The sequence below is a fragment of the Myotis lucifugus genome, unplaced genomic scaffold, assembly GCF_000147115.1.
Source record: "Myotis lucifugus unplaced genomic scaffold, Myoluc2.0 scaffold_123, whole genome shotgun sequence".
NCBI classification, from domain to species: domain Eukaryota; kingdom Metazoa; phylum Chordata; class Mammalia; order Chiroptera; family Vespertilionidae; genus Myotis; species Myotis lucifugus.
The window spans coordinates 3,381,584-3,406,085 of record NW_005871171.1 but is presented as its reverse complement, the minus strand read 5'-3'; the positions used below and the strand labels follow the sequence as shown (position 1 = coordinate 3,406,085).

The following is a 24,502-nucleotide window of genomic DNA, read 5'->3' as shown; positions in this document are numbered from 1 at the left end:
GAGTAGAACCCTTTCATAGAAACTTCAAAGAGCCTTGACCCGGGGTTGACACTCCCATCCGGAGAGGGTGGTGCAGGCCGAGCGGCCGCTCCTGCCAGAGCGGAGGGTGGCGTCCTGGCGTGGGGCTGAGTGGGTCTCCCACACGGACACTCGGGACAGAACCTCTAACTCCTGCTGAGGCAGAACTCGGTGCTAAATCATTGGATCACGAGGTCAACCCAGATTCTGGATTGTGTTGACTCTTCTCAGATCAGAGCAAACCACTGCCCAGCGCACCTTCCCTGGCGGCGGCCACACGACCTCGGGCAGCCGTCCTCCTGTGCCCCCGGGGACAGCATGGCCGCCGAGGGAGGCTGGGCGCCGTGGTGGCACTTGGCCGGACGGTGGGTGCACGTTGTTTCCAGCGCTTCCCAAAGCGCCTCCTGGGCAGAGCCTCGCGAGCCCCCTGCTGCTCGGCCGTTTTAATGAGGGCAGAGCCGGCCGTCCAGCTGCCCACAGGGCTGCCGTGCAGAGGCCTCCGGACAGCTCCGGGGGACGGGCTGGGACGGCGCTGACCTTTCAGCTGGGAGCCTGTTTCTCAAGAGTCAGATAAGCTGAAAGGATCACTCTGAACCGTTTCCGTCGTCAGCTGGGACTGGTGTTCCAGGGGTCAGCAGAGGCTGCGCTGTGGACTCCCGAGCAGAGCCCATTGCTGGGACGCAGTGCGGCGCTGGGACCTGTCCTGCCGACAGGGATGCCATTAAAATGCTAATGCATTCACGCGCATGGAGCGAGCCAGCCTGCCACTCGGCGATCCTGGTGACTGTCCGCTCTCGCACAGCCTGACACCCGGGATTCGTCAGCCTCCAGTGTCTGGGGAAGGTCTCTGTTATTGGGGGTGGACGGTGACAGAGAGTGGAGCTGAGCTTAGAGACGTAAGGAAACCGCACGCACGTCCGGGCTGCCTGGGCGCTGCCCGCAGTGTGGAATACCATGTGTCACCCGCAGTGTGGAATACCATGTGTCACTCTTTACACTAGACTTATTTTCCCTCATACGGCATTTTTAGGTAACTTCTTTTCCCAGATGCATGAAGTTCCTTTAGGGCTAAGTATATGAAGTCGGGTTTCAGGGGGTTCCTTTGGGGCTCTGCTCTTCTTGCCTGTTGTGGTGTTTCAGCTGCAGAACAGTATGATAGAGCTTCATTTTTCTTGGCAAGGACAGCGTCAGGGCCACCTAATGCATTGGCTGAGGGGCCGTCTTGATGCTGCCTGTGCTAATGAAGATGTTCACGTCGCTCCCTACCCTCAGTGGGAGGCTGGACAAGCAGAGAATTTAGATCAGCTTTAGGAATTGATTGGGGGAAAGAGTTGGTTGTGTCTGTGTGTGTGTGTGCGCGCGCGTGTGTGTGCGCGCGCAGCATGGAGGATGGCTCCTCAGCTGCCCGGTGGGGTCATGCAGATTCACTGAGCTTTATCAGGTTGGCAGGCTTCCACAGCCAGGCAGAAATGACTAGCCGAGGTCCCATGTAGGTTATGCCGTTCTGAAAATACGTATGTGGGCTCTGGGACTCACAGAAGGGGTCACCTGTGCGTGTGAACATGCCTGGCACGCCTCGCCGGCGGCTCAGCCCGGGCCCTGGACTGGATGGGACCCTTCGGTGCGTCTCAGCGCTGTTCCTTACTGACCCCTCCCTTCGTTGCTAGAGACCTATTTTCACAGACGTCCGGCCTTCTGCATGGAGGAGGCTGCACAGGGAGGAAGAATTTGATCTGCTGATAGCTGGAGGAGAAAGAAAGCAACCCAAATCCCCAAATACACTGTGACTCATATTTTAAGCATATCTCACACTTCCCTGCTTCAGGCTTGGCAGCGCTCCCCGCTTCACAGGCTGGTGATGCAAACAAAAGAACATGGAAAGTTAGAGGAGCTCTCTGTGGTTACTCGATAGAGAGCACAAAATGTAGTCAAACATCCCCAATTTCAACTAATTTCAGGGAGATCAGCGTAAAGAGAGAATCATGTTCTTTGCTACGCATATTGAACAAAATCTGAGCTACCACATTCTTGGGTGACATTGTGGTTTATAGAGAGGACTGGTTGAGTATAGATACTGCTTCCCAAGTTCTTTAAAAATACTTACTAGCCTAAATAGCCTCTTATTTTAGTCTTTATTTGCTTTGCCAATTTTTCATGAATGATACAGATGAAAACTGGCCTCATCTAAAATTCAGAATCAGAGTGATCTGCGTTAATTACATGCAACTTGGTGGACATTTCTCGAACAGCTGCAGTGTGGGGGACATCTTAGTGACGCCCACGGATACGAGACTGTGGGAGACACAGAGCCTGCCTTCAGAATGCTTCTGAGTTGTAAAAAATTAACAAGTTTTCGCTGCAAAAAGAAAATTATTTGTAAGTAAAAGTAGTAGGCTTACTTTTATAAATATTTATATACTTCTGAAGATTGCTTAAACAAGTGAAATAAATGCTTAATAGTGCAGGTGTGCTCATAACCTGGAAAATGTGGAACTTTACTGGCTGAAGATTAATTTGTGAGTAGATGAGCAATTTTATTGATCACATTTTGGAACTTTGACCACCGTTTCTGGGTAGTAATTCATTTTGGTTCTATAAGCATCTAGTTGTTGGCATGAGTACGTAAACTGGAAGGAAGTCAAATGACACATTTTCTCCTAAGAAAGTAAAGTACATGTGGATTCTGGCAGCATGGAGGTTAGGGAAGAAAGTCACCCTGTGTGATGCTTGCAGTGGGAAGCTGGCCACAGCTTCAGGCCAACACGAAAGCATTGGAATTTGAACCCATCACCTGGTAGATTTCCTCTGGCCTGTCCCTCCCTTCCAAGGTCAGGCCAGGCACAGCCCCCCCTCAGGGGGTGGCCCCTGGGGCCAGGGCCCGGGAGCGCCACTGGCAGGTGAGCCCCTGGCCCGCTGGCGGCTCGGGATGAGGAGGACGCCCGCTCTACCTGAGGGGGCTCTCAGACCAGGTCCGCAGGTGTTCCTCAGCATGTGTTTGCGGTTACATAAAACATGCTTTAGGCGGCATTTTCCCTTTGCATGAATGCCATATAGAACCTTATCACCTCCTTCATTCCCATGGGAATAAATTGGTAAGCGGAAAGCTTTTGAGAAAACCACAATTTTATGCTGTAGGTAGTAAAATGGGATAGTTTTGAAATACTGACCCTTACAAAATATCCCTATGCAGTGAATTAATTAAGTGGATAATTCAGGACAAGGAGCCAGATTCTTTTTAAAATGTGTAGAATTAACATTGTCTACAGGTGGCATCCCTGCCATTAAATTGGTATGAAGTGTTGAAATTTCAGTATCTTTATCACTTGACGTTGGAGAATCCCAAAACCTAAAAAAATGAGTCTTGATAAGAGACAATACAGTAGAAATGATATTTCAGAAACGTCATTAAATCTTTCAGATCACACACCCGATAAAACCGTGACGGCACAGGGGCCCCTCCTCCAGGCCAGCCCTCACACAGAACCGTGTGTCTAGTGATGAGGGTTTCAGGACCCCAGGAAGCCTATCTTGTTGCCCGGGTTTAATATCTTCGCTTTAAGAATTTATTTTTTTTCTAAAATAATGTTTTGTCCTTGCTGCCCTCCAAAATTCTGAGTTTAGTTGTAATGTCGTGAGCTCACTCACTCTTCCATTTCAGCAGCACAGGGTGACTGTGTCCTGGGCTGCCCAGTCTGCTGGCTGGGTGTACTTACTGATAATTCTCATTCTCAGAAGTAGCTCAGTTCAGACATTTAATTATATGGTCACCTTAGTTATATGTATCTAAGCCTTAAAATGCAAGTGTGATGCTAATATTTTATATGTAAGCATGTATTTGTCACCATATACACAGATAATTAATGGTTAGTAAGTGTGTAATGTGGACAAGCCCCGGCTTCCCTATGGTACAGGAATGATTATTAAATTACTAGAGGCCCAGTGCACAAAATTCATTTACGGGTAGGGTCCCTAGGCCTGGCCGGTGATCAGGGCCAATCTGTGGGGTGACTGGCGGGGCGATCGGGGGGCCCCTGCTGGCACCCACCTTGGAGGTGACAGGTGGGGCAATTGCGGGGGCAGCACCGGCCCACTCACTGGTCAGCCCTGCCCCCGCCGTTGGTCGCCTCCTTCTGTGGGGTGACCAGCGGGGCAGTCGGGGTGGGAGGCCCTGCTGGCACCCACCTTGGCTGGCCTGGGGCCTGCAGGCTGTGAGCAGCTCCTGCGTTGAGCATCTGCCCCCTGGTGGTCAGTGCGCATTATAGCGACCGGTCATTCCACCGGTCGTTCCGTGTTCGGTTGATTTGCATATTAGGTTTTTATTATATAGGATTCTCTGGGTGAGGAAAGTGAAACTTAGAAACTTAGAGAGGTTAAGTGACCTGCTCCAGAGCATGCAGACAGTGGCAGCACCAAGATGGGAACGGGCTGTATAGGGCCACAGATAAGCTAATTCCACAGGCCAGCTCATCACGGCTTCTCCTTCCATGTGGACTGCTCAGCAGCTGCTGAGTGCCATGTTTTCCATAGATAAATCATTATATTTTCCATATCATAGGCAAGAATAAAACCAAGCCACCCAAAACCAATTCCACTGTCAATATCTGGATTTAAGTGCAGGGGCCCAAGACCTGCATAGTTATCTGATTGTCACCTTGCCTGTGTGTGTCACAGCCGTGAGCAGCAGCAAAGAAAGGCAATTTCTTATTCTCCAGGGTGAAGTGCTCTTACGTACTTCCATGTGTTGGAACATGGAAAAGTATGTTATAACCATTGTTGGGGCTGGGAGGTGGGGAAAAACATCGTTGACTGGTCAAAAATGTGTAAATTGCTGACAAAATGACACATGTAATTAAGAGTGCTCCTACTATTTTACCTTGTGGTTTACACCTTCAGTGTTGAAAAAGAGAGTGACTCCCACCTCGCTAATTACCATTATCACTGGAATGCCCGGGCTGGAGTCATTAGCTCCATGTGCATTTAATTAGAGGAAGGCTGGAATTGGATTTAACTTATTACTTTTTCATGGATCACTTTCTTGTCATCACTTCAAATTGGATTGCAGCCCCAGGTAACTAATTATGAGAGCCAGAGGATCAAGAGTGAAAAAAAAGGTAATTAGGAATAACACTGTTGGACCCTTGCTGGTCGTCCACTTGTGCCTCGGGCAGGGGGTGGGGGCTGTGTTTTGTAGTCTCACAGATTAGGGAGTGAGAGGGATGTATGGTTGCTGGGCATCATGGGAGTCTATCACCACCCATAGTGGTTTCTATGATATACAACTGATTTGAAGATGTCAAATCAACGTGGTTCCACAATCAGCGCCTTAATACCTAGATTACACTTGTAAAGCAACAGATTGGCTGGAGGTATGAGGCATCCAACAACTGTAGCCCGGGGCCCCCACACACATTACAACAACGCTGTCAGACGCCCCTGAGCCAAAGTGCAGGGTATTTTAAGGAAGGGAGTTAGGATTTAATGAACGTATTAATGTTCCAGAAACATCATTCACCTCTGACAGGAAGACATAGCAGGCGGGACAGCAGGAGGGTTAGGGCTCGTGCGTCGGGAGTTTTGTCCGTTTTCAGCAGACGCAGGCGCTGGCGCTCCTCCGGTGCCGTGCCGCCCGGGGCGCGGATGGGCCGGTTCTGTTCCCTCCTGCCCCCATCGAAAAAGACTGTAAAACAAATTATATTGTTTCCATGTGCAGAGCAGAATTCAGAACTGCAAGCAATCAATTTTATTGACAGTGTCTGAAAAAAGTGTTGATGACAGTTTGAGGATGTGAAAGTTGGATTTTTAAAGTTGCCAGTACTAAGTGTGGCAAAAAAGAAAAGAAAAAGAAAAAGAAAGGAAGGAAGGAAAGAAGAAAAGAAAAGAAAAGGTTGAAATTAACCTCATTACTCAGAAAAAGCCGTGAGTTAGCTTTCTGAGAAGGGGTCTCTGATGGACGATGACGGCATGATGAGAAGTCTGGAGACTCAGCCTGTGGGTTACCTTGACGAGAGAAGAAGCGTCCAGAGAAGTGAATCACCAACTGAGAGGGCTTGAGTTTCCTTAAGTTGTTTAAAATGGGTCTTAATGTTCTGTTAATGTAAGCAAATAGACGTGAGTCAGTCTTGGGTGGCTTTCAAACAGGGCAGGGAGGCTCGAGGCTGCTTGCTCTTCTGCAAGAAGCACGGGTGCGACCGGCGCCCACCGGAGGGCCGTGGCAGTGTGCCCACGTGACCCCATTCTTCTCCTGGGATTGGCTTCTTTTCCTGTGTGAACCTTCTAGGCAAAATCTCAAGAAACAAAATAGTAATATCAAGTCTAATGCAAAAAATTAAAGCTTTTTTTAACATCTTCAGTTGGTTTAGAATTTTTGTACACAACATCGTCTGTGGTTGAGAGAGGGCACGGCAAGGTCAAGTGATGTAGTGGTTTCCATCTTCCACGAGCTCAGTGTGTGATAAAAGCAGAGCCTTGATTTTGTAAGTCTGCAGGAATTTCGATGAAGTGCAGAGGTCACGTTCCCTGTCAATTTGAGTAGCCAGCATTTTTAAACTACTGTTTTTTCTTCCTTTTTGTGTGTCTTTTCTTCCCTGCCCCCGCCTCACCATGAACCGTGTCCCTTTCCTGACACATGCACAGTGAGTCCTCCAATCTGAAACTCATTAGCACACAGCACTGGGCCCTGGCCAGTGGTTAGAAAATTTCCTGAAGCTGGAATAACAGCATTTGGTGCGAGCACCACGGAGCAGAAGTGACAACGGGGTAGTCTCGCTTCCCTGGCCGCCGGCCCTGCCAGGAAGCCAGCGGCCCGTGCTGCCAGCACCGGGAGACGGGGCTGGCGAATGGAGAAGCTCGCTCCTTAGAGAAATGAGCTTCGGACATCTCAGGGCGATACCCTTTTCCCCAGCACTTATTATTTTAATTGGGCTGTAGGTATTTATCAACATTGGCTGCAGGAACATGAAAGCAAGCTGTTAGAGAAAAAGTATGAAAACCATTTCTGTGAGATAATATTTTTCACTTTTGTAACTATAGGGAATTCATTCATTCATTCAAACTTTATTCATTGAACCTCCCTATATCCAGGCAATGTGACCAAGATGGAACTCTTGCCCTCACATTAGAAAAGTACACAATTCACTGTGGGTCAGGATAATTTAAGCCAGGTTTTCAAACAGGAAACTGAGTCCCCAAAATATGACAGCAATAGTATTATATTAAATAGCAGGCGCTGAAAGTGTGCTGTGTGCTCACCACATGGGGCAGTGATGGCGAACCTATGACACGCGTGTCGGAGGTGACACGCGAACTCATTTTTTTGGTTGATTTTTCTTTGTTAAATGGCATTTAAATATATAAAATAAATATTAAAAATATAAGTCTTTGTTTTACTATGGTTGCAAATATCAAAAAATTTCTGTCTGTGACACGGCACCAGAGTTAAGTTAGGGTTTTTCAAAATGCTGACACGCCGAGCTCAAAAGGTTCGCCATCACTGATGGGGTAAGGTCTGTTAGCATTCCCATATTGCAGAGGAGGGCAGTCAGGCATCGGAGAAGTTGCCTTGCCCAGGGCCAGACAGCTGGTGAGTGGCAGAGCGGGGCCCAGCCCCAGCGTCGGGCTCGAGGATCTGCTCTTCTCCATTGCATCTGGCCGCCTCCCGGAGCTGCTCCAGGCCCGGCCAACGGGCGGCGGGAGGAAAGGCAGCAGAGCTGCCGGGCCCTGATGCTCATCGCCAACCACTGGACAGCACTGTCTACTAATGTGGACATATGTTTATGGGCATATTTGAAAAATAGTGCTTGTAATTGAAATATGCACTTTCTGAAGGGAAATGACGCTTGGGAAAGAGAAGAAAGAGGAGTATTACTCAAAGCCTGCAGACAACTGCAAGTAATTGTCCAAGGGCAGCCGTTGAAATGGAGAAGCAGCTTGGAAAATGTACGGTTTGGGAAATTTGTGTCCTGATGTAATTACGGTAGTTGTGAGTTGATGTCATGCTTAGTAACTGTTTTTGTATTGCCCGGGCCTTTGTTACTGAGCTGTGATATCATGAGCAAACTATTATAAACATAGCATGGGCATAGCATGCTTGTGTAACAAAAGATTGGGAACTTTTATTAAGTTTGTTTTCCTTGTCATATTGTAAAAATTTATTATGTGTACTGTGTATATTAGAAACAGATTTGGGTAATTCTGTCTAAATGAAGTCATCCCGGCTATTTCCAGACTGTCTGTTTTTGGTTGTGAATAATTTTCATACATCAGATGGTTGTCATATTTAGTCGCTCTCAGAATTTTAAAGAGAACATACCCCATTTTGAACTTATGGTGGACTGCAGCCTTGCTGTTGAGATTGTTTGAGTTTCAAATTATTGCCCAGTAAACTGCAGTGATCACTCCTCGTGGCTGAAGGGCCCAGCCTGCTGCCGCCGGTCAGAAAGAACTTCCCTTCCTCCAAGTACAGATGTTTAACTACTTCAGCGGGAGGGCGTAGAGCTGCCAGGACACACCAGGGCCAAGGGGCCGGGCCTCGTCCTGTCGCTTCCATCCCGGGAGGACCCGTGGTGAGCGCTCACGGGCTGTGGGTGTGGAACGGCGCTCAGAGCCTCGCGTGACTCAGTCCTCCCGGCTGCGCCTCCGGCCCCTCGGGCCCACGGGCTTCTGACCCGGACGTCCTGCCGCTGCTGCCTCTGTTCCTTTCCACCAGCCGCTCTCCTTCCACCTCCCCCAAAGCTGCCTTTCCTCCTCCTCGTTTCCTTGAATATTTTTTGTCACTAAATTCAGTCTCATCCTCACCTCAAGCTGTCTGACCTCCCAGGAGCTGGTTCGGCCTGTGGCTCACTCACGGTTTTGGAAATTGCCTTCTTTCCCCTTCCTCCCCGCAGGCCGCCGGGCCCCACGGCGCAATCGCTCTGCCCCCCAGGCTCTTCTGGACACAGACCCCTTCCCAGCCCAGAGTCCAGCTCCTTTGGTCTTGCCTGGTGGCACCTCTGTCCTCTTCCTTCTCTACCGAGGACTCCCCGCTGTCTGTGCCCTCCTAACCGCCTGGCCATGTCTTTCTTAGCTGAGCATCACCACAACTCCCCTTCTCTCTACTCCAGCTGATCTCGTTCACCGCCAGGCCCTACAGGTCAGAGTCTCATCCCCCCACGTTACTGGTCCTCAGATCTGCCACTTCTCCTTCCGCTGAGGTCTTCTATCCATTCCTTTCTGGGACCCCCGACCTCAGCTGGCACGTGCTGGGTCTTGGCAAAGAACGACAACCTGCCCCTCCCCTCAGCGTTTCTCCTAGTCGTGCCCGAGAGGCCATGTCGCTCTGCTGTTCAGAAACGTTCAGGGTCCACTCCTACCTGCAGTCCAGCCCCCACAATCCAGGCTTCAAATAATGCTTGTTCTGTCACCTGCCACTTAGACACCGGGCCCCGGCGACCAAGTTGTTTGACTTTAATTCCAAGAGGATCATCTCTCTGTCTCTTTCTTCAGAAGGAAGCCAGAAGCCACGGCAGGGCTGTTTCCCTGCCTGTCGTTCTCTGCCCCGTTCCCCTGCTCCTCTTCGCTGCTGTCTGTGCGTGGCCTGGAGGGTTCCCCTGAGCTCCGTGGCCGTGGGGCCGCAGGCCAGGTGCTCCCTGTTGGATCGGTGTGAGGAGGCTGCTCTCAGAGCTGTGGATGAGTTCCGTCTGCTTCGTTCTTTATTCAGCAGCAGAAAGGGATTGTTCCTTATTTTAGGAGCAGAATCAAGAGCCACCCACACAGGCTTCAGGGGACCTGGTTGGCGGCGGCTCTGTCCAGGGGCCAGGTGAGGGGCTCTGAGCAGAATGGCCCGCTCCAGCTCCAGACTGAGTGGCCAGGTCTGCCCGGGCACTGGGTTTGGCAGTGGTGTTGTGGGGCCTTCTGTTTGCCAAGCTTGACAGGTTTATCTGACATAGTCTACGCCAGTGATGGCGAACCTATGACACGCGAACTCATTTTTTTGGTTGATTTTTCTTTGTTAAATGGCATTTAAATATATAAGATAAATGTCAAAAATATAAGTCTTTGTTTTACTATGGTTGCAAATATAAAAAAATTTCTATATGTGACATGGCACCAGAGTTAAGTTAGGGTTTTTCAAAATGCTGACACGCCGAGCTCAAAAGGTTCGCCATCACTGGTCTACGCTGATCACATACCAGAGTAGAGAAGTCCTTGGGATTATTTTTTCTGGGAAGCCTAATGGATCCTATTGGTAACTATTGAAATAGCATCTAAAATTCAACGTATACTTTGTGCTGTTCCCTATCTCCTTATTCAAGACCAGTCAAACCGTATTCTTACCACATATCTCTTCATGGTCAACCATGAGGAGTGATTTGTCCTTAAAGGCACAGGATCTGGTACACTGGGTCCCCATACGAACTCAGCAGCGTGGTGGGAGTTTCAGAGATGTGTATCAGGCTGTGTGAGATGAGGCACATGGTTAACAGCGTGGCCTCTGGTGTTAGGCTCCAGGTTCAAGTCCCAGCACTATCTTACTGTTGTGTGACCTAGGAAAAGTAGCTGAAGCTCCCTGCATTTTCATTTCTCTCCCAGAGAACGTGGCCGATTACCTCAACCCCTGAAGGTGATTGTGAGGATTAAAGTGATTAATGTGTGAAAAGTGCATGCACAGTGCCTGGGACATAGTAAATTCTTGGAAAAGGTAGTTCTTCTAATAATTATATAAATTCCTTTTAAAAGGAAAAGGACTACCTGCTGAATGCCAAATTACATTGTAATTCATTTGCTATCATCACTATTCACTTGTATGTGTAAGCAGCATAACAGGACTACCTTTTGCTTGTAGTGTCCTTGTGGTTGAACACACTGGATGGGAAGACATCAGGCTCCTCATCTGTAAAAGGGGTGACCCCAGTGCTCCCCAAGCTGTGGTGAAGACCAGCTGATGTAACTAGAAACCAGCAGCCTGGAGTGGTAACTAGATACCAGCAGCCTGGCACACAGCAAGCGCTTAATAAATGCCCGCTGCTGTCATCACCCTCCCTGCTACTCCTGTGAGCAGCATTGTCTTCATGGAGCATTCTTTTTCTAAATGTGTCCATTTGGGCATAAATAAAGCTCATCCTGTTCTAAAATTCCATCCTGGGTTCTCTTTTGTCCTGGTCTTCCCAGAATTTTACATGAATTAAAGGTAGGTTGTTTTAACAGCCAGGGGACTATTCCCGCATCTGGAATCTTGAAGCTTTGGCATTCTACGCCGCTGGCACGAAGTAGGCAATCTGTAGATGTGTCTTTCAAAAATGGGTTAGTGAATGAGTGAGTGGCAAGGGAGTGAGTAGACAAATAGCTGACCCAACCAGAAAGGGAAAGTGATGCTGCTTAGTGGGAGAGGCGGCAGGCGTCTCAGGTTCATAGCTCTCCAGGAACATTTCAAGGGCGTAAACCCAGCATTAAAAGGACCCAGGTCTGTCCGGCCTGAGTCTTGCCAAGCACGGAGTGAAAAGCGGAAACCCCCGCAGTGCGGTCTGACTGCCTCATGGTTGCTGTTCGCCTTGTACGTTTGCTAATCTGTTTAAGGTATAATGTTAATGGCATAGAACTTTAATTCATAAGAATAGAAAATTAAAGGAGACTAAAGGCAAAATATAGAATTGTATTTGGTGTCAAGATTAAAGTTCAGTGAAGCATACTGAAGATGGAGTAGACCATTAAATAAACTTCGACGGAAGATGGAAAAGGTACCTAAATCTCTCATTTTGAAATGAATTGGTTTGCTTGATTATTTGCAACAGTATCTCAGGAAAATCCAAGACAAATTAAAGCAAAACAGAATTTAATTGAGCTATTATTTTGCAGACTTTGGCTTAGTTTCAGACAGCCTAATCAAATTGTGCTTTGCTCAAATAACTAATGTGAAATGCAGCCTACCAACAGATGTTTAAAAAGAGTCTAATTGGGAAATCTACATCCTGGATTTAGTCTGTCTCATTGGTAAAAATAGCTACAAATTTATATTTTCGAGAACGACACCCAATGACAAGCATTTCCAGAAAAGATAAAGTTTTCTTCAAGGATGCCTAGTGCTTGGGCGGAATTATCTTGAGTAGTCAAAGGTGGCACTCTGGAAATTAAATTCCTTGGAAATTCTCCAGCTCCGTGCCATACTGAACGGAGAGAGAAATCTCCTTTATCACATTACGTCACCAGAGTCCTGTTACGGTCCCTGGATCGTGTCAGGGGCCCGCGCGCTGCAATTTATAATGAGCCCTTGCAAGTCGTGCGAGGCACACACTGATTGATGACATTTAAAGGTGCTGTCAAGGTGGCTAGGTAATGAAGTCGACCTTCCTCCCTCGTTTTCTCAGTTTCAAGTTTGTATATATAAAGGAACTATTTCACCTGCCACATTTGCTTGGAACTTTTCATTAAATCTACAAAAGGAATTTGGCTTAATAGTTAACTCTTTTCTTCCTTTAGACCAGGGGTCAGCAAACTTCTGTAAAGGGCCAGAGGGTGAGTATTCTTGGCTCTGCGGGCCAGCCTGTCGCGGCAGCAATGCAGAAACAGCAGCACATGTGTGAACGAATGAGCAGCAGTTTCAATCAGAATCCACTGGTGGATATTGAAATTTGAATTTCATGCCATTTCATTTATCATGAAATATCCTTGTTTTGATTTCTCCCCAAACTATCTATATATATAAAGAGCCAGGGCCATTACATCCGAAACAACCGAACAGACAACTGAACAGACGCCCGAACAGGCTGAGTAGGGAGACAAGGCTGGCAAGGGGGTGAGTGAGGGACGACCAAATGACTGAGCACCAGGCTGCATGGGGTGACCAGGCCAGCAGGGGGGTTAGTGAGGGATGACCAAACGACTGAGCAGCAGGCTGTGTGGGGGTGACCAGGCCAGCAGGGGGGTTAGTGAGGGACAACCAAACGACTGAACACCAAGCTGTGTGGGGCAACCAGGCCGGCAGAGGGGGGCAGTGAGGAGCGACCAGGCCAGCAGGGGGGTTAGTGAGGGACGACCAAACGACTGAACACCAAGCTGTGTGGGGCAACCAGGCCGGCAGAGGGGGGCAGTTGAGGGTGACCAGGCCAGCAGGTGGGGCAGTTGGGGGTGACTAGGCTGGCAGTGGGGGGCAGTGAGGGGTTACCAGGCTGGCTGGTGGGGGGCAGTTAGGGGCGGTCAGGTCGGCAGGCAGAGGAGGTTAGGGATGATCATGCTGGCAGGGGGGCCAGTTAGGGGCAATCAGGCAGGCAGGCAGGTGAGCAGTTAGGAGCCAGTGGTCCTGGATTGTGAGAGGGATGTCCGACTGCTGGTTTAGGCCCGATCCTGGGGATCGGCTGTCGGACATCCCCCAAGGGGTCCCAGATTGGAGAGGGTGCAGGCTGGGCTGAGGGGACCCCCCCCCCATGCACAAATTTCATGCACCGGGCCTCTAGTCTATAATAATAAAAGCATAGTATGCAAATTGACCGAATGGTCGAATAGCAGAACAACTGTCTGGACAACCATGCAATGACACCCACTGGTGCCAGGCCAGCCAAGGCGGGTGCGATGCGATTGGTCGGGGGCCCCACCATCACCCCATGGTCGCCCTGCAGAGGGAGGCCCAGGCCACCGGCCAGCGGGGCAATCAATTTGGGGGCTCCACGATCGCCCCAAAGAGGGAGGCCACCAACTGGTGGGTGGGCAGGGCTTCCTTCTGCGGGGTGCAATCTATTGCCCCAAAGAGGGAGGCCCAGGCTACCTGGCCGGTAGTGCTGTAGTGGTTGGGCAGGGCCTCCCTCTGTGGGGGCAATCCATGCAGAGCCCCGGCCGGGTGGGCAGGGCCTATATCTTTGGGGCGATCAATGGTGGAGTCCCACAACCCAGTGTTTCTCAGCTCCCGCAGAGGGAGGCCCAGGCTGACGCCCTTCCCTCCCACGAGTGCATGAATTTCATGCACCGGGCCTCTAGTTTAAAAATATTAAAAAAATTCTCAGCTGAAGGGCCATACAAACACAGGTGGGCCAGATTCGGACTATAGTTTGCTGACCTCTGCTTTCCCAGGCCGGAGTAGGTCGCGAGACTGTTCATTGAATAATGTTGCCTGGATGAGGGGACTAGCTGTCGTTGGCCAAGCCTCGCACTGGCCAGGGACCGGGTGGTGCCAGCTTGGGACCAGAAGCACCTGCGTGGAATTTGCACAGAGGTGCCACCCAACACCCAGCTTTCTTTCCTTCCACCTTTTCGGTCTGAAATCTTTCTACACCTTGTTGTAGGTGTAATGATGAAAGTAGTAATTGTTTGAGATTCAGAAAAATGGACTTAGCTGCCAGGGCCTTAGCTAGCCTGGATCTCATACTTGTGTGAAATTGAAAAAGGCACCTTTTCAAGACATCTGATTCTAATCTGTGAGAGTATTTTCATAATGCACCTGACTTTATTACATTAAAACACTTCACTGCCATCTGCCAGAAAAGTCTCCTGCAGATGTAAGGGTGGCACCGAGTCAGCAGAGAGCCGGACGGGCCGAGGTGTCCACAGTGGCGGGCCCTCCCTGCGTCCCCCCAGGGAGCCCTGGTGGTTTCTTCCCTTGCTCACATCTCACATCCAAACTTGTCTGATTTTGGCACAGGGACTTGCGTCTGTAAGCCTCAGTTTCTTATTTACAAAAGATTGTGCAGTGTTTCTCAGCCCTGGAGGCACATCAGAATGAATATGATTTTTATCATCAAGATCTAGGTCTCAAAGCATTTTAAAGCTTTTTAAATCATCACTAGGTTCCTGACCTCTGTCTACTGAGTGAGAATCTGGGGCTCCGGCCAGGCGTGGGCACTGGAGAAGCCGCCAGCCTGCTCTGCACCCTCCGTGGCCCACACCCCTGGTCACGGTGATGGCCACATTTCTTTCCCCTTGAAGCCCGTGTCCCTTCCATTCTGTTTCCCTCATTTTTTCATGCCCAGCCTCCTCCTACAGGGGTAGACTGAACTCTCTGACTTCCTCTCATCAATGTGAGCGACAGATGTGAGGGAATCCCTGGTCAGGAGGCTTGGCTTTGGCTTTGGCTTTGGCTTTGGCTTTGGCTTTGGCTTTGGCTTTGGCAAGTTGCCCAGGAAGTAGCGCGGGGCAGAAGGCTGGGTGTCAGGGTTGGATAGGCCAGTCTCCTGTTAACGTCGAGTCCTCCTGAGCAGCCGGGAGTGAGGACAAAGAAGAGTCATATTGAAGGTCTGTCCGGGGTTTCAAGCACGGGCGCATCTCCTTTTCTCCATATAGTTGTGCATTTCTGCTTTGGACTAGAGCAGGGGTGGGCAAACTTTTTGACTCGAGGGCCACAATGGGTTCTTAACCTGGACCGGAGGGCCGGAACAAAAGCATGGATGGAGTGTTTGTGTGAACTAATATAAATTCAAAGTAAACATCATTACATAAAAGGGTACGGTCTTTTTTTTTTTAGTTTTATTCATTTCAAACGGGCCGGATCCGGCCCGCGGGCCGTAGTTTGCCCACGGCTGGACTAGACCTACTGATAGACCACATTTTATAACATGTGCCCATTTTTATGGTATTTCCGGGCCACATCAATGGGAAATACTGTAAGTCTCACGAGATCATTAACTTGATTTCCTACCAGATTCACCCGGATGCATTTCAGGTGTTGAAACTGGCCACGTCGCAGGCAGCCTCGTCTCTAGGCGTTCAGGGCGCACCTCATGCAGGAACTTGCATGTTATTGGAAATGTGGGGTCTGTATTTATCCAGAGCCTTTTTTCCTTTGGTGTTTTTGAAACAAACACTTGCTCTGCTCATTTTGCAAAATATAGCAAGAAAGAACTACCGATGTGGAACCAGAAAGACAGACTGTGGTCTGACCTCCTTGCCTGCACTGCCTTCTCCGCATCTTACTTGGCTTTTTCTGTTATATGGAACCCTCTGCACTCTGCAGCTCTGTGGGGATTTGGGACTCTTCACTGATGAAGGCAAACAGTCCTGGAGCAGCCTGGCCCATGAGGTCCCCCGGGCGTTTGGGGCATGTTTTTTAAATGTAACACCAGTTGCATGAGGCCCGAACACCCATCATCTAACAGCAAGCAGCCAATCTGACTTGTTTTTTAGTGCAGGTCACCAATTGGAGTTCTACAAAAAAGAGATTATATTTTTTTGACTTATGAGCAGCAGGCCAGACATTTTAAAGGAAATTTAGAGAGCGATAATTTTTTAAATGTACACAGATGAATTTGAAAATAAATATTTCACTGCCTACACAGCTCTATTTAGAATCCTGGCTTTGCAGAGTGCTCCAGGAGCCGTACCACTCTGCACGGCCCGGGGTCAGTTTATGCACAATATATTAATGCCTAATTGATGATAACATAACTGCAGAGCAAGGCATAATGATTGGGCTTGCAGAAACCCTGATGGAGATCAAGATTTTGACTAACAGAAGTCTGGGCAGACCTGGTTTATAAAAGGGTCCTGAGACCAGCTGAGCCTTCCTCTGTCTGCTCAGCCGAGGGTGACAGCCGCTGGAGCTGCTCCCAGGAGCTTGGTCCGGGTCTGCTCCCACCTCCGTGGTCCTCGTCACCCCGTGGAGCCAGCACTTGCCGCAGGCTCCTGGTCGCCCCAGACCTGCTGGCTGTGGAGCTCCTGGGCCTCTTGCTGTCTGCTGTCCGGGAGGGTTAGTTTCCATCAGCGCCAGGAGGTCTCTATGACTTCAGGACCTTCTTCTTGAATGAGAAGCACTGATTGGGAGCAACCTGAGGACAGAGGTTGGCAAGCACTGGTGGCGGGAGGGGGTGGCGGGGGGCCAATCCCGCAGCCTGTTTTTGTTGGAACTACAAGCCGTATACATTTTTAAATGGTTAAAAAAATCAGAAGAAGAATATTTCATGAAGAATGAAGATTTCAGTGTTCATTCACGGGTTTTGCTGACCGGCTACTCCCAGTAGATTTCAGTAGTTGTTAGTGTGTAAAAGCCTAAAGTACTTCCTTAGCCTTTTACAGAAAACATGAGCTGATTCCTGACTTAACAGTTCGAGTTGATCCTTAGGACATCTTGTGAAGAGAAGTTTGGACATCCAACAACTTCCTTGTTTTATAGAGAAAAATATATGAAAAACAAAACAAATTTTCTACTTAATGTTGGAAAAAAGGCAGGACCTCGAGGGAAACTGACAGCATTCTCATGCGAAGATTATTGACCTTTATTATTATGGTCGTCCACAGGACTTGTCTCTTAGGATCCAGGAATCATTTGATATTAAAATTTTGTGGAAATGATATAGCAATTCTATCGGACAGCAAGGCTGCTAGGAAGAAAATGTGAGAATGGACGAGAGGACTGAGTGGCCCACTTCCTCATCCACTGCTGTGCCCACTCCTGCTAACATTCCTCGTGTCCCTCGGTGCCCTGGCCCTGCTGCAGACGGAGCGCGGGAGTGCGCTTCTCCGAGCCCTTGTCTGTGTGGGAGCCGCACAGAGGGAGTTACAAGGAGAGTAATACACGCACTAGCAGGTGTGAAGGTCGGACTATGGAAGTATAACAGGACAGAGCACTTGAAATATGACGGGTGCACCTGAGAACTGGAGCTTTAAATTGTGTTTACTTTAAATTAATTTAAATTTAAATGGCCGGTGGCTGCCTGCTATTTTGGACAGTGCAAGTGGAAAATATTTCTATTATCATAGAAAGTAGTATTGGACTGTGCTATTCTAGAATGTTCTTTTGCTTTTAAAACATTTTGGTAAGCAGATCCCCCTGATGAAAGATGAGAAGAGCCTCTCCCTGACATGCGCCTCTCCGGCTCCCGCCGCCCGCTGCGCCTTCTCCAGGCTGCTTTGCTGTGATGGCCAGGGCAGGACAGGCCCCGTGATCCCCGGGACGTCCACTGCCTCGGTCGGGCTTACATTTTCCCTCCAAATAAGAGAAAACCTCCAAAGACCTGAACCTTCATTGATGGAAACCAAGCCAAACTCCCTCCCCACGGTGAACCACAAGACCCTTTGAAAACATGATTATTTTTATTTCTAAACTTAAAATGGAAATAAGAACTTTGAGCATTTAAAAATTACACTTGTCACCAACAACCAGCTTAAATCATTCCCTCTGAAAGTTTCCTTCTAGCGAAGTTTTGTTTTGGTCCCACAGACTGGCCTCCTCCTGTCCTCCATCTGAACGGGGGCCGTGACCTTGAGTTCCCACTGGTGCTGCACTGGGCCCAGGGCCTTGCTCTCCCTTCCGCACACGGGTAGAGACGGGCACGCCCGGGCCTCCGGTTGGCTTTGTATAAGCCAAATCCTTGAACTTCCTTTCTTCTTTCTAAATCCTTTTCATACTTGTGCTTCTCACACCAGCCCCATATAGATGTGAGGTTTATTGGCCTTTGTTTTATCAACACTGATATGATTAATAATATGGTTAATTTCTATTTAGATTAATAATAATGATAATAGCCATTATGGTGATTGGCTCAATAGGTTGATTCGTTAGCATAAAGTGTGGGGTTGCCTTTAGGCTTTAGCTTGAGGTGCTGATGAGAACATGAAGCTTAGTTGTTAAGACTCTGGAGTCAGAAATACCCAAATTCAAAAACTACCCTTTACCAACTATCTGACCTTGTCCAAGTTAGCTCACTTCTGCACTTATTCTACAAAAAGTCAAAATACCTACCCTCCAGTTTATATTGGAGGATTGAGCTTAAAGATGTATACATATACATATAAAGAATCTGACACATTGTGCTCAGAATGTGACTTAGTTGTACAGCTTTGTTCTAATCATCGATACTGTGATATTGGCTGTGGGTTATTGTAAGATCCCAGGCTGGCCTGCACACAAAGAATTGGCATCTCCTGCGATGCGGAGAGTTTTCAGGGGTGACGGATGATGGGCAGAGACTGCGATGATCAGTTCCTCCCCGCGTTGCCGAGCGAACTGCAGTTAGCACGGTCACCTCACACTGTCCTCTTCCATGAGCACCAGATGAATTCATGTGCAGAGGGCTGTCCACACGGCGGGTCCTCTGGGCGGGCGTGACTTCCCTGTGATGGTCCAGGTGGCTGCACCTGCTGAGAAGGAGCAGGGTGAAACCTGACCTCCCTCTGGGAGTCCCCTCTCCACTCACAGGAGGAATTGATACAGTTATTTTCTTTCCGACTTTATCCTTAGGGGTGTGCCAAAAGGATCAGGGAAAACGCTAGTTTCCTTGTACATTTTACTCTGCTTGGGTCTTGGTGCGTTGGGAAGGGAAGCCTGGGTGTCAGAGTTGTCTTTTGCTAAGGCCTTGTAGTCAGAGCTGGCTGGCTTCTGGGGGGACTGAGTCATTTGTTATTCTTCATTGCCCTGAGCCTTTCCCCAGGGGTGGTTCTCTTCGCACCTGCGGGGCAGTTTCACTTCTCCATCACCAATTCTGTGCTGCACTGGGCAAAGGTGTTCCAGCAGCCACCAGGACAACTCTGATACAAGCAGGGCAGTTGTGTTTTGTTAAGAAGCATCGAATTATCCAAGAAAATGTGCAAGAGGCTTGGGAAGCACATTTCATTGAAAATAGGAATTTTGATATTCCCGTTCTAATGGGAGAAGAACGAGGGAAGCAAGACATAGACTCTCCATTAGAGATTTCGGACAGACTGTGTGTATACCAGCTGGGTGCGCTCGTTTGCACAGTGTGTAACATTTTGTGGGGTTAGTTGCAAAGGTTCAAAAATCTGGGATTTTCCCACTAAAATTTCTTTGCCAGCTTATTCTTAAAAAAATCAGAAGCTCGAACCTCATTCCTCTATGGCAGCAGTATCTGTGGCTCGGAAATGCTGCCCCTTCCCACGTTGCTCTGGGCTCCCAGCCAAGTGCACTGTTTCAGCCCGGTGTCGGCCAGCGAGCCCTTCCTGGCGGCCAGAAGCTCGGGGACAGTCCGCCTGGGGTCGCGGGCTGCGGGGCTCGGACAGGCCGGCGGAGCCGAGCATTGGGGAGCGCTGGGGCCTTCGCACCTGTGCGTCCTGACTGTGGACTTGGTCCCTCTTCCACTGCTGCCCGGGGCGGCTCTCTTAGGTTCTGGGTCTCTGGGTGAGTCCCCGCCAGAGGCCCGGGGCATGTTCTGCAGGAGGCAGGTTCCCAGTAGCGCCGGGCCCGCTCGCGGGCTTGGGCCGAAGGCCTGGCAGTCTCTCCCGATGAAGAACTCTCCCAGGAGCCTCGCAGCACCAGAGCGGCTTCCCCGAGTGGCCACCTCTGGAAATCACCTCCGATCCCTCGGCACATTTACTGCTCCCCAGGCCCCGCGCCGCGCTGGGGAGACCCACAGGCTGGGCTGCCGCTCCGGGCCATGCCCGGCTCGGCTCCGCTGCGGGACGGCGGCCGGTGGCTGGGCGCCGGGCGCTGCTGGCTCACGGTCATTGGCCAGAGTCTGGCTCACCCACTTTAAGACTGTCCTGTGACTCATAAGAAACAAGCAGCGAGGCTGACCAAAGAGGAGAGGAGCTGGCAGAGACATCGGAGGAGTTAGTCTTTCTCAGGTTCCCCAGATTTCCCCCAGTCCTGCCTGCTTGAACATCGGGAGGCTCCGTATTCTCAGCCTGTGGGACCTTAGAAAATCCCCACCAAGTGATTTATGGCAACACGGGTAGCTCAGTGTTTCTGTGGAGCCGCCGGTGCTGGGGGCCTGGCGGTCTGCTGGCTGGCAGTGCCCGTGCCCGCGGCCAGTGGGGAGAAGGTTGGGAAGAACACGCCGTTTCAGAGACTTGAACAGACTGCTCGGGAGACCCCTGGTCCCATCTGACCAGGTAGTGGGGGGGCATCCGCCTCGATGCTCTCCCAGCGCCCGGGAGACTCGGGGCCGTGTCCTGTGGGACGTGAACACTGGAAGCAGAAAGCATCACAGGGGCCATGACTGGAGCCCCAGGAAACCCCAGGCAAAGCCGGGCCAGGGATGCGGTGGGGCTGGGACTCAGGATGGCCTTTGAGTAGAAACCTCGGTTGGGGGGCTGAGCCCAGAGAGGGGAGACGACTCCTGATTGCAGGACCACAGGTGGGAACATCAGACCAAGGCCGACTGGGCTGCGCTTCAGGCCATGGGGGCCTGGCCTCCCTGGCGCCGGGTTCACACTGCGCCGCTGCCGGTTGCCCTTCGCTTTGCTCCCGGCCGCAGTCTGAGAGCTGCTTGGCCTGAGAGAGAGAGAGAGAGAGAGAGAGAGAGAGAGAGAGAGGAGACTTCCGCTGGACGAGGCTCACGTGGTGAGCACGTGGCACTGCGTGGTTCTATGTATTTCCCCTTTTTCTCCCCCACAGATTTTTATAAAACTGTGTATGCAAACAGGTATTTTTATTTGTTTCACTTGAGTTGCTTTTGCATCATGTAACAGGCCATGATTTCACATGGACAGTAATTCATAGAAAGTGACAGTCATCTTGCTTAGACACCGTTCGCAAAGCTTGCTAAATATAGTGCCTTCTCAGACCCACACAAGGGGCCTTTAAAAAAAGAGAAAAGAAAGGTCAAAGTTTCCCCACCCACGAATTTGGTTATAAAAGAACAGCAAAGCAGGGTTTTTCTGAACTTGAATCAGTAATATTTTAATTTAAATGGTATCCTGTTTTGACAAAGTGCTAAACCACAGAGTCTCAGGAAGACACCGCTCAGCTCTTGCCGCTCCCTCGGCCCCTCAGTGGGACTGGGGATGCTTTTGTTGTCATTGGTGTTACACCGACTAGGAGCACATGCCCTTATTTGTTGCATCCGGGAAACGGTCAGAACAGCTCTGTGAGGCCGATCCTGTACCTTCACTTTAATATGTTGCGTAACCCTTTGCCAGACAAAACCTGCATTGTTTCTTCGGTTCAGTTCATCAACGTGAGATTTCTGACTTTGCTAAGCTCGCCTGGAGAAAGGCAGGACACTGTCACAGGCTCTCTTCCGGGACTCCCCCCCCCCCCCGCAATGGCCCGCAGCCCTTTCTGCTGCTCTTAGCTGGGTGGGGCCTGCACAACTTTGATGGCCTGGACTCACTCCGAGAAATCCCAGGTCCTGTAGGAGCTCTTTGTTCGAATTCATTCCCGGTCTCCTCCATCTCGGTTTGTTGCAGGTTGAACAGTAAGTAGCATTTTACTGTAAAGGTGACTGCATTTTCCTTATGGGGCCTTCAGGGTAAACAGCCGCTAGTTTCCATCTGTGATCACACATGTAGCTTATGTTTGGGTAGGGTGCCCCTCGCTCCGAAGTCATTATTTTTCCTGAGTGTTTATGCTCCGTGGCTGTGCATAGAGAGATTCTAAACCCCAGCGCGGGGCCCCGAGGAGCCTGTAATTCCCACAGAACGTGCTACAGACCAGAGCAGGATGCAGTGCGAGCAAGTGATGCGGCAATCAGAGCTTCCAGCTTTGCATAGCTCGGCCTCCGCTTTGCTCCAGGCCACGCGCTCACAGCCCAAGGTCACCTTGGCTGTTGCTCATGGTCTGGGAGAGAGGCGCAGTCTTGGAAAGGGCCTGGCAGACAGAACTCAGAATCCCGTCCCGCCTTCACTGGCTGGCCGGGGGAGATTGGACTTGCCTTGCAGCCCTCATCTCTCCACCAGCCAGAGACATGTGATTAGCAAAGCCCACGCTCCAACAACTGAGCCGCCCGGCCAGGGCCACACTTTTATTTCAGCAAATTGCACAGTGATGGCATTGGCCTACTGCATCGTGACATACGGGAGAAGGCGAAGATTTTCTCTGAGGCCAGGCGCCGGGACCTCGAAGAGGAACTCACTGCCGTCCCGGTTGGTAACCAGTGCTGCCCAGTGTCAGGGGGCAGAGTTCCCGTGACCCCTCACCCAAGGACAACGATGGGAAAGGCCACTGCCAACATGAGACACTGCATTTTGATGTCAGAGAAAACCTCTGTGAAAGATCTCAGTATGATATGTTTGGGTCAGATTTTAGGGTTGTTGGCCATATAGTCAAAAGAATTAGTCCAGTCTTTAGAGATATATGAACCATGTCTGAAATGTGAGCTGTCACAGTGGCCTTTTAAGCTTTTCACTTGTGTTTGTGTGTCTGTAAAATGCTATAAATTATACCCACCTCACAAGCTTCAGGTAAGAACCAGATGAAGACTGGAACACTGAACATTCAGCCAGACACTCCAGCACGTGGCGCAGACGTAACAAGATGATAATAATGTTATGAGAATTGATGGAATTTTAATGATGGCTTTACAACACCAAGTTAAGGCCCTGGCTGGTTACCTCCGTTGGTTAGAGCAACATCCTGATACATGTAGGTTGCAGGTTCTATCCCCTGGTCAGGGCACATAAAAGAATCAACCGATAAATGCATCAATAAGTGGAACCACAAATCAATGTTTCTCTCTCTCTCTCTCTCTCTCAAATCAATTAAAAAAATTAAAATTAAAAATAACTTTTAAGCCCACCAAGGTGATATCCATTATTAGTAAAAATCTTAAGCCATAGGAACTCCCTAATAGCTAGAATTTCATAATAACAGGAGAGTAAATGAAAAAGCTAAATGGAAGAAAAAAAGTAGTTTCAGGCTGTTGATGAGCTGAATAGAAAGCACAACAGTATAGAAATGAGTACATTTTTACAAGATCATTGAATGAAATAAATACACAAGGCGCTAATGGAGAACAGCTATTTCATGTCCAAACCTATACATTTAAAAAGTGATTAATTTTTAAAAGTCATCTTATAAAGGAAGATTCAAAGCCTTTTTTAAAAGGTTATCATTATTTAAGGGCAGGTTAATTTCCTGTTAAAATAGCCGGTTGTCGTGGTAAATGAGATGGGCCACCGGAAGACAGCGCGCATCCCTGGAGGCCGGGTGACAATAAGATAGTCGCTGATTTCGGGTCAGACTTCATGAAATGATGATTGATAAATTTTGGCAAATTGGACCTAGGATAAAAGCAGAAGTTTAATGTCAAATTCAGATAACAGGGAGAAGCACACCGGGAGTGAGGGGCCCGTGCAGGACTTGGGGGGAAGGCAAGTCAAAGAATTGGAGTGGAGACCACGGACCAAGAAGTCTTCATCAGCTTTGGGCCTGAGATCTTGGCGGGATTTCTCTGTGTTTTCTCAGATGCTGAAAATGCCTTGAAGAAATCCCCAGGGCTTGTGAATGGAAGACACTGTATTGAATTTTAAAATGATGTTGCAAGCCTACCAGGATAAGGAACTTGTAAATCTGGCTGATCGAAAAAAAATGCATGTTTTTAATTGAAACCCAATGACTGAATCATGGCTGGGACAGTTTGCGTGTGATGGGGTTGACTTGGGGAATCCCTCTCAGAATGGCGGTCCCTGAACCAAGGTCTGCCCCTGCCGTCATGCGCTTGGTCATCGGCGTGTCCTCTCACGGATTTTCAAGGTGGGTTGGAAGTATGCACATCACTACTTCTGACTCTCCTTGTGGAAAGAAGCACCTGTATCAGTCAGAACCTTTCCACATGCAAATGTGGGGAAACCTAACCTGGACCGGTGAGCGATGGGGAAAGGCTTTGTCTTCCAGAACCTCAGAGTTCACGGGGTA

At 49.4% G+C, this 24,502-nt stretch overlaps 1 protein-coding gene across 4 annotated transcripts in view; it reads left to right on the top strand.

Annotated features, from left to right (window-relative positions):
• Positions 1–24,502, top strand: part of FOXP1 (forkhead box P1) — a 213,530-nt gene that overhangs the window by 73,188 nt on the left and 115,840 nt on the right. The window lies entirely within an intron of this gene.